The sequence below is a fragment of the Scylla paramamosain genome, chromosome 18, assembly GCF_035594125.1.
Source record: "Scylla paramamosain isolate STU-SP2022 chromosome 18, ASM3559412v1, whole genome shotgun sequence".
NCBI classification, from domain to species: Eukaryota; Metazoa; Arthropoda; class Malacostraca; order Decapoda; family Portunidae; genus Scylla; species Scylla paramamosain.
The window spans coordinates 4,087,501-4,097,500 of record NC_087168.1 but is presented as its reverse complement, the minus strand read 5'-3'; the positions used below and the strand labels follow the sequence as shown (position 1 = coordinate 4,097,500).

Below are 10,000 nucleotides of genomic sequence, written 5' to 3'. Positions count from 1 at the left end.
TTGATTGGTTGGTTGGTTGACTGGTTGGTTGGTTGGTTGATTGGTTGGTTGGTTGACTGGTTGGTTGGTTGGTTGGTTGGTTGATTTGTTGGTTGGTTGGTTGGTTGATTGGTTGGTTGATTGGTTGTCTGGTTGACTGGTTGGTTGGTTGATTGGTTGGCTGGTTGACTGGTTGACTGGTTGACTGGTTGGTTGGTTGGTTGGTTGGTTGGTTGACTGGTTGGTTGGTTGGTTGGTTGGTTGGTTGACTGGTTGGTTGGTTGACTGGTTGACTGGTTGACTGGTTGGTTGGTTGGTTGGTTGGTTGGTTGACTGGTTGGTTGACTGGTTGGTTGGTTGGTTGGTTGGTTGATTGGTTGGCTGGTTGACTGGTTGGTTGGTTGGTTGGCTGGTTGACTGGTTGGTTGATTGGTTGGTTGATTGGTTGGCTGGTTGACTGGTTGGTTGGTTGGTTGACTGGTTGGTTGACTGGTTGGTTGGTTGACTGGTTGGTTGACTGGTTGGTTGGTTGACTGGTTGGTTGGCTGGTTGGTTGGTTGACTGGTTGGTTGACTGGTTGGTTGGTTGGTTGGTTGGTTGATTGGTTGGCTGGTTGACTGGTTGGTTGGTTGGTTGGCTGGTTGACTGGTTGGTTGATTGGTTGGTTGATTGGTTGGCTGGTTGACTGGTTGGTTGGTTGGTTGACTGGTTGGTTGACTGGTTGGTTGGTTGACTGGTTGGTTGACTGGTTGGTTGGTTGGTTGGATGGTCGGTTGGTTGATTGGTCGGATGGTTCATTTGTCGTGACTGTTCTTTTTATTACGTTTTTCTTTTCTGGTTTCCTTCTCATTTGTTTTCTTCTTCTTTTCTTGTTCCTTCTTCATCTAATGTGTTCCAGTAAGCGAAGCTGATCAAGACGTATAACGAAAACCAAGAGAGTGGATACATAAACGTCCACACATTTGTTGCTCCACACACAAAATAAATAAATAAATAAAAACACACGAATATCAAACGGGGTTCCTATCGGGCTGCCCAGTTCAGTTCCAGAGGTCACGGCGTCCTGGTACTCCTCTCGTGAAGTGATCAGCTGGCTCTCAAGCGTCAAGTGAGTCACGAACGTCAGAAAACACGTGACTCTCGATTAACATGAACAGGGACTTGCAGGCATCGTGTAAACAGAAATCGTGTCAAAAATAAATAATAGTGAATAAAGGGGTATTAGATGATTTGACCCGTTGTATTGCACTATTTTGTCCTTAAATCTATTTACGTATATGGTAGGTAAACAATACTAATCGGTACAGTTTGTTCTTGTTTATCAATCTCGACTTTAAATATAAAAGCTAAAAAAAAATGTTAAATCATAACGGAAAAACTGGAAAAGAAATGCTTTAATATTTACTTATCTTCGGCGCGAATGAGCAGCTGGGTGGATCGTGCTAAGGTGAAAACTTCGTGTGAATTCAGTTAAAATTATCATATATTTAAGTCGTGTTAAACTTAATGTAAAAAGATCTTGTAAACCGAGTCACCTGTTCTTGTGTGTGTTGTAGTGCGTGAGAGGAGCAAACTTGCCAGAAACGCGGTGCAGGTACAGATGTTACATATAGTGTGGAGAGGAGAGCAGACCACAAATAACAAGTCTCTCTCTCTCTCTCTCTCTCTCTCTCTCTCTCTCTCTCTCTCTCTGTCAGTCTCCTTATTCTCTTATGTTCTTGTGTTCCTGTGTTCTTATGGGTCTTTCTAAGCATGAGAGAGGCGAGACAGACAGACAGACACACACACACACACACACACACACACACACACACACACACACACACACACACACACACACACACACACACACACACACACACACACACACAGAGAGAGAGAGAGAGAGAGAGAGAGAGAAAACCAACACACCTGAGGGTTCACCAGTAGAATCCGTGTCACCTGCACCACGACTCACGGAAGACTGTCACGGCTCCTGAAAATCACCCTCCTTCCCGTCCTCTCTCTCTCTCTCTCTCTCTCTCTCTCTCTCTCTCTCTCTCTCTCTCTCTCTCTCTCTCTCTCTCTCTTGTTGTTGCTGTTGTTGTTGTTGTTGTTGTTGTTCTTGTTGTTCTTGTTGTTGTTGCTTCTGCTACTGCTGCTGCTGCTGCAGGAGCATCGTATATCTTTTTTTTTTTCCCCGCTTCTTTTTATTATTCCTTCCATGCTGAGTTGTTGCGGTGCCAAATTCCAGTCAATCAGTCGGTCAGCCAGCCAGTCAGTCAGTCAGTCAGTCAGTCAGGCAGTCAGCCAGTCAGTCAGTCAGTCAGTCGAGCAATCAGTCAATCAGTCAGCTAGTCAGTCAGTCATTCAGTCAACCAGTCAGTCTGTCAAGCAGTCAGTCAATCAATCAGTTAGTCAGTCAACCGGTCAGTCAGTCAGTCAGTCAACCAGTCAACCAATCAGTCAGTCAGTCAGTCAGTCAGTCAGTCAACCAGTCAGTCAGTCAGTCAGTCAGTCAGTCAGCCAACCAGTCAGTCAGCCAGCCAGCTAGTCAATCAGTCAGTCAGTCAACCAGTCATTCCACACTCCATATTTTCCGGCTGACCTTAATTTTGTATCTTGGAGTTATTCTCACCAAGACTTCATTCCCTGTTATCCGAGCTTGCTGTGGCCAAGTTCCTGAGGAAGAGATAGGAAGGAATTGGTTCTCAGTGGTAGATGACTGGATTAGACTCAGTAATCAGGTTGTTAGTGCCGAGTCATTAATGGGCTTTAATTAGTAGGTTAGACAAATTTATGGATGAGGATGATAGGTGGAAATCGGAAGGTAAGTTTTATATAGGGACTGCCACGAGTGCATCTAATGGTTTCCTGCAGTTTGCCTTATTTTCTTGTGTTCTTATCTTTCTGTTATGTTTCCCAGGTGTTTTCTTGTGAAGCGATCTAGTATGTAGGGGTGTGTATGCCACTTGGATGTTGAGTGGCCGACAGGTTGGTGCAAATGGTGATGCAAAAAATGTAATTTCAGGTCCTGTAAACTTGAATTGAGACTTCAATGTTCACCACCAGCTTTGGCTTTCCTCTCCCTTCACTGACCATCCTGGTGAACTAGCCTACAACTTTGCTATCCTCCATGACCTAGAGCAATTGGTGCAACACCCTACTCGTATTCCTGACCGTCTTGGAGATACGCCCAACATTCTTGACCTTTTCCTGACCTCTAATCCTTCTGCTTATGCTGTCACCCTTTCTTCTCCGTTGGGCTCCTCCGATCACAATCTCATATCTTTATCTTGTCCTATCACTCCAATCCCTCCTCAGGATCCCCCTAAGCGAAGGTGCCTCTGGCGTTTTGCCTCTGCTAGTTGGGGGGACCTGAGGCGGTATTTTGCTGATTTTCCTTGGAATGACTACTGCTTCCGTGTCAGAGACCCGTCTTTGTGTGCTGAGCGCATAACAGAGGTGATAGTGTCTGGCATGGAGGCGTACATTCCTCACTCTTTTTCTCGTCCTAAACCTTCTAAACCTTGGTTTAACACAGCTTGTTCTCGTGCTATACATGATAGAGAGGTGGCCCACAAAAGGTACTTAAGCCTTCCTTCACCAGAATCTCATGCACTTTATATTTCTGCCCGGAACCATGCCAAGTCTGTTCTCCAACTAGCCAAAAACTCCTTCATTAACAGAAAATGTCAAAACCTTTCAAGATCTAACTCCCCTCGTGATTTCTGGCATCTAGCCAAAAATATCTCCAATAACTTTGCTTCTTCTTCTTTCCCTCCTCTACTTCAACCAGATGGCACCACTGCTATCACATCTATTTCTAAAGCTGAACTCTTTGCTCAAACCTTTGCTAAAAACTCTACCTTGGATGATTCTGGGCTTGTTCCTCCCTCTCCTCCACCCTCTGACTACTTCATGCCTCGTATTAAAATTCTTCGTAATGATGTTTTCCATGCCCTCGCTGGCCTAAACCCTCAGAAGGCTTATGGACCTGATGGGGTCCCTCCTATTGTTCTCCGAAACTGTGCCTCCGTGCTTGCACCTTGCCTAGTCAAACTCTTTCAGCTCTGTCTGTCAACATCTACCTTTCCTTCTTGCTGGAAGTTTGCCTACATTCAACCTGTTCCTAAAAAGGGTGACCGCTCTAATCCCTCAAACTACCGTCCTATTGCTTTAATTTCCTGCTTATCTAAAGTTTTTGAATCTATCCTCAACAGGAAGATTCTTAAACATCTATCACTTCACAACCTTCTATCTGATCGCCAGTATGGGTTCCGTCAAGGACGCTCTACTGGTGATCTTCTGGCTTTCCTTACTGAGTCTTGGTCATCCTCTTTTAGAGACTTTGGTGAAACTTTTGCTGTTGCCTTGGACATATCAAAAGCCTTTGATAGAGTCTGGCACAAAGCTTTGATTTCCAAACTACCCTCCTACGGTTTCTATCCTTCTCTCTGTAACTTCATCTCAAGTTTCCTTTCTGACCGTTCTATTGCTGCTGTGGTAGACGGTCATTGTTCTTCTCCTAAATCTATTAACTGTGGTGTTCCTCAGGGTTCTGTTCTGTCACCCACTCTCTTCTTATTATTCATTAATGATCTTCTAAACCAAACTTCTTGTCCTATCCACTCCTATGCTGATGATACCACCCTGCACTTTTCCACGTCTTTTCATAGACGTCCAACCCTTCAGGAGGTAAACATATCACGCAGGGAAGCCACAGAACGCCTGACTTCTGATCTTTCTAAAATTTCTGATTGGGGCAGAGCAAACTTGGTATTGTTCAATGCCTCAAAAACTCAATTCCTCCATCTATCAACTCGACACAATCTTCCAGACAACTATCCCCTCTTCTTCAATGACACTCAACTGTCCCCCTCTTCTACACTGAACATCCTCGGTCTGTCCTTTACTTATAATCTGAACTGGAAACTTCACATCTCATCTCTAGCTAAAACGGCTTCTATGAAGTTAGGTGTTCTGAGACGTCTCCGCCAGTTTTTCTCACCCCCCCAGCTGCTAACTCTGTACAAGGGCCTTATCCGTCCATGTATGGAGTATGCTTCACATGTCTGGGGGGGTTCCACTCATACTGCTGTTCTAGACAGGGTGGAATCAAAAGCTTTTCGTCTCATCAACTCCTCTCCTCTAACTGACTGTCTTCAGCCTCTCTCTCACCGCCGCAATGTTGCATCTCTTGCTGTCTTCTACCGCTATTTTCATGCTAACTGCTCTTCTGATCTTGCTAACTGCATGCCTCCACTCCTTCCGCGGCCTCGCTGCACAAGACTTTCTTCTTTCTCTCACTCCTATTCTGTCCACCTCTCTAACGCAAGAGTTAACCAGTATTCTCAATCATTCATCCCTTTCTCTGGTAAACTCTGGAACTCCTTGCCTGCTTCTGTATTTCCACCTTCCTATGACTTGAATTCCTTCAAGAGGGAGGTTTCAAGACACTTATCCACCAATTTTTGACCACTGCTTTGACCCTTTTAGGGACTGGCATTTCAGTGGGCATTTTTTTTATTAGATTTTTGTTGCCCTTGGCCAGTATCCTTCCTACATAAAAAAAAAAAAAAAAAAAAAAAAAAACTTGAAAGTCCACTACGCTTTTAAAGTTCTTGGAAATGACATGAGCTTGACTTGACTTTTCTTCTTCTTCTTCTTCTTCTTCTTCTTCTTCTCCTTCTCCTTCTTCTTCTTCTTCGTCTTCTCCCAGTCTTCTGCCAGTCGCAAAAGAGAATTGTACTAAAAGAATTGTAACAAAGAAAATCCAAAATCACGCACGAGAAGTGTCTTCATTTATGATAATGCGATGTCTTTTGTTTTGTTTCTCCACGCAGTACACTTGCAGCTTGTCATATTTATGCCGCATGACTGCCAAATCACATATAAACAGTTGCTTTTGCACAGATCTTTTTTTTTTTTTCTTTTTTTTTTTTTTTCTTTCTGAACAAGTAAGATAATTTAGTGACCCAGTGAAGGTGACAGTAATTGGCGGCAGCGAGTGTGGTAGTGATGGTAATGACACGCACTGAAATGTAATGCTAGTAATCGCGACAGTAATCCAGCAGCAGCCCCAGCGTCCAGACTGGTGTACTCGTATGTGGCGCCTCTCGGTGCCGCGGCTCACTTTTCACGCCGTCTGGGTCCGTCCACAGGAAGACTCCTTCCGAGGCGGCAGCGGAAGATCTGCTGCTCGTATTCCCAGTGTCACGGACTCCTTACCACCTTGCCACAGGACGCGCAGAACTGTCACACTGTCACTGGCGATGCTTTCACCCGCTGACTGTCCAATCTGTTGCTATAAAACGAGCGAGAAATCAACTTTGTATTCCTATAAATATAGATAAATAAATAAATTTATATATCTGTAACATACCTGATTATACATATACAAACCATTTCATATCTTACAAATATTTCCGTCTTGTTATAAAACATGTAGCGAATTAACTTCATATTTCCTTCTAAGACACTTCCTTATTTGTAAGACACAGGTTATAAACATAGAAACCAGTAGACATCTTTCAAAATAATACACTGTGTCTTGAGTATCCAACTCAGTCAGTGAGTGAGACCAACGCCCAGTGACAGCATTCAGTTGTTTATGTGTCCCCAGATGGCTAAACTACAGAGCCAGACTTCGTGACATTGATTAATAACTCTCAAACACCACGTTAAAAATGGAATCCTCCATTAACTCCCAAGAATTAGAGACGGATTTCATCCTGTCCTGATGTGTAACTTAGCTTGCCACTCGTCACTTCGCACCGTCGCCAGCTACAGTACACATAAGCCTGTATTCTGAAACACTCTGCTCTTTCAACATGGCAATTTTCAAAGGCCACAGAGATCATTAGACATGTTCTCAAGAGTGTTTCTCCTGTTAATAATACATAAGTCTTGTTGATCTGTCTCTAGAACTTTTCAAACACCCTTAAAATCCTATGATACTTCAACTAGTCTTTTGAAAATAGTGAAGGTGCCGCGCAGATGTTTCAGAGTACACAGGCGAGTCTTCCCTTCGTCCCGTAGTCACCGTCAGTACATCAACAAACGCAACAGCAATCCAGCATACACTCACACGTCAGCATTCACTTGATACACACACACACACACACACACACACACACACACACACACACACACACACACACGAGCATTCTGTCCCGTAATGGCGGAGGTTATCTTGCGCACACCTGCCCTCTACATACATACCTACCAGTTATACGTCTACAACTCCCACTTCTCCCAAAATAAGTACTGATCATAAATCGTCAGAAGCAACATAAAGCCAAGACACACACAACATTTACGAGTTCACGACTGCATGGGATATGCTGCGCAGTTCTGGTTAACACATACAGACGATAATCACCCACGAGCTTTCCCTTTGCCCTGTACTTGTTGGGGGAGTCTTGCAGTATATCACGATAACTCAGTTCAACGCGTGACTTGCGAACCAGAGCGCAGGAAGGAGACGGAGTGGTGGCCGGAACCTGAGGAAAGTGTTAGCGCTTCGTGACCGACCACCCAGTAAGGCTGCCGAGCGTGCCGCCTCTCCTCCCCACCTGGCCACCAACACTCCCGCCGCCACGGTTCCTACGGAGCTGCCAGTCAAGAGCGAGGACACGACACGCACTGCACGTCTCGCACTGCAGGACACAGTGACTGGGAGTGACTGGGAGTACCGTACGTGCGTCACAAGGCTGGTGCTTATCGTGTGTTCTGCTCTACATGGACCAGTAATGCCGCGCGTCGCCTCTATTGGATCCATGAGTCACGCCAAGCCACTGATGTGCCTCCCCCGTTCCCGCCGCCCTCGCCACCGCCGCCGCGTGGGAAGCTGCGCGCTCTGGAGTGTGACGGCGCCTTATGACCCCGTTGCTGCGGTGCTTGAAACTGATCAGTCATTCAATCACATCGGTGTGTACGCTTTAGAGAAGTTTCCATGCCGCACTACGGCTTCGTGTTCAATTCAAAACGATTCTGCATACAAGTAACTGAATGTTTATACAAATGTAACGTGTTGGTAAGTTGCCTTAATTACATAAATGATAGGGAGCAAGTTATCACAGTAAGCAGATTGTAGCACTGCTTAGCCTGACAGCCTTATCGTGAAAGGAACGATCACCCATACGAGTTTGTGATTAAAACTCGAATTCTGGAACATTTTGGTGCCAATACATCAGAGGCACAACACTTTTAGGTCGATTTGGGGACACAGCTAGAGAGGCGAGACCAAGGAAGCTTAAGAAGGCGAGACTAAGGTGATCTGGGTGTGTCGAGAGGAGAAATGAGGAGTGTGTGGGAGGAGGATGCTGGAGATGGATCCACCCGGCAGGAGAAAGAGAGGGAGACCTGAGAGAAGATTTCTAATACAGTGAAAGAAGACGTTCCTGTAATAGGTGTGAGTGAGGAAGACGCGGAAGACCGAGCGCACTGGAGAAGAGAAGGCTGATCATCTTGTCGCGGCTCCTTATGGGAGCAACACTAAGATTTTGAAACGCTTCAGTCTTTCATCCGAACTATTTTTAAAGGCCACAGAGGTACTCGTAAATAGTCAAGTTCTCATGAATGTTTTATTTCACTGATGATGCAGAATCTGTTGAATTAACATTGGAATCATAAAATCCCTCACAGAAATCCCAGTAACTTGCAATACATCTTGTTAAACGTGATCGTGATAAGACGCCGGCACGTCAGTGAATAGCGTCCTAAGTGACAACGTTCTTCAGGAAGTGGTTTGAATAACAGTACGTGCCGTAGTCCTCTCAGTGATAGATGAAATTATACCATAACCATTTACATCCTTTCAGGCACTTAGTTTTGCGCTACAGTGTAGATTAGTGAAGGCAAAATCAACCTCCCTTCTCTTCTCTGTGCTTACTTGCAAACCACTGTTACGGACCTCTCATAAAGACTACAGGAGGCCAAGGAGGTGATTAGTCAGGTTCTCATGAGCGTATCTTATAGTGTAATCAATTGAATAGTTGTCTTAAGTCAGCCCCTCGCCACTAAGGGAGCGCCAATAACGAGGCAACAGACACCACGGGGAGAGGACGGTTCACTCAGTACTGGCTCGGCACCAGCACACAGTACGACCCCACTATTCTGTCCACCTCCCTAATGCAAGAGTTAAGCAGTAGTCTCTATATTTCATTCCTTTCGCTGATAAGCTGTTGAACTTCCTGCCTATGACCTGAACTCTTTCAAGAAGGATTCAAGGCACTTCTCATAATTTTGGATAATGCTTTTTGACTTTGTTCTTTTAGGGACCAGCATCTCCAGTGGGCATTTCCTTTGCCCTTTTTTGTTGCCCTTGGCCAGACCTGCAATTCATATATAATTATATGAAAAAATCCTACTTTGTGTATTATGTGCTCGAACCCTACAATTTTTCCCTCCAGTGATACAGAATCCCTATTAGTCCGTCACTAGAATCATGGAAATACCGTGAAAACCACACTGACTTCCACTGTGTACGAGAGAGAGAGAGAGAGAGAGAGAGAGAGAGAGAGAGAGAGAGAGAGAGAGATCCAAACAAACTAAAGTCAGGATTTTTCTCTCCACGGGTAAAGCCTGGTAACAGGTGAAAAAGGGACTAGCACGTCCTCTCTCCTGGCGTGGTCCTGTCACTGCCTGTATATAGGACCATATTCTGAAACACGCATGCGCCGCACCTCCACTACTTTCAAAGGCTCTTGTTGAAGTTACATGGATTCTTAAGGATGTTCCTATGATTCTAGTGACCGATTTATACATTATTAACAAGAAAAATACTCTTGAGAACCCGGTTAATCATCTCTGTGACCTTTGAAAATAGTCTTGGTGAGAGAGCAAAGCGTTTCAAAATACGAGCCTATGCTTGTGGGATCCGTGGCGCCACCGTGTTCAGTTGACTCGCTGCCGCACAAACTCGCTTCAGTACGCGAGTTATCACGGGACGCCACATTGTGTGAATATAGATTAGAACTCTGCGGGGAAAGTCACTACGGTAAAAAAAAAAAAAAAAAAAAAAAAAAAAGAATGAGGG

General features: G+C 44.8%; 1 protein-coding gene across 1 annotated transcript in view; it reads right to left on the bottom strand.

Annotated features, from left to right (window-relative positions):
* Window positions 1-1,953, bottom strand: part of LOC135108960 (uncharacterized) — a 59,683-nt gene extending 57,730 nt beyond the window's left edge. Inside the window, exon 1 of the mRNA XM_064019861.1 lies at window positions 1,891-1,953. The gene's annotated coding sequence lies outside the window, so the exon portion shown is untranslated. The remainder of the gene's footprint in view (window positions 1-1,890) is intronic.
* Window positions 1,954-10,000: the final 8,047 nt, after the last annotated feature.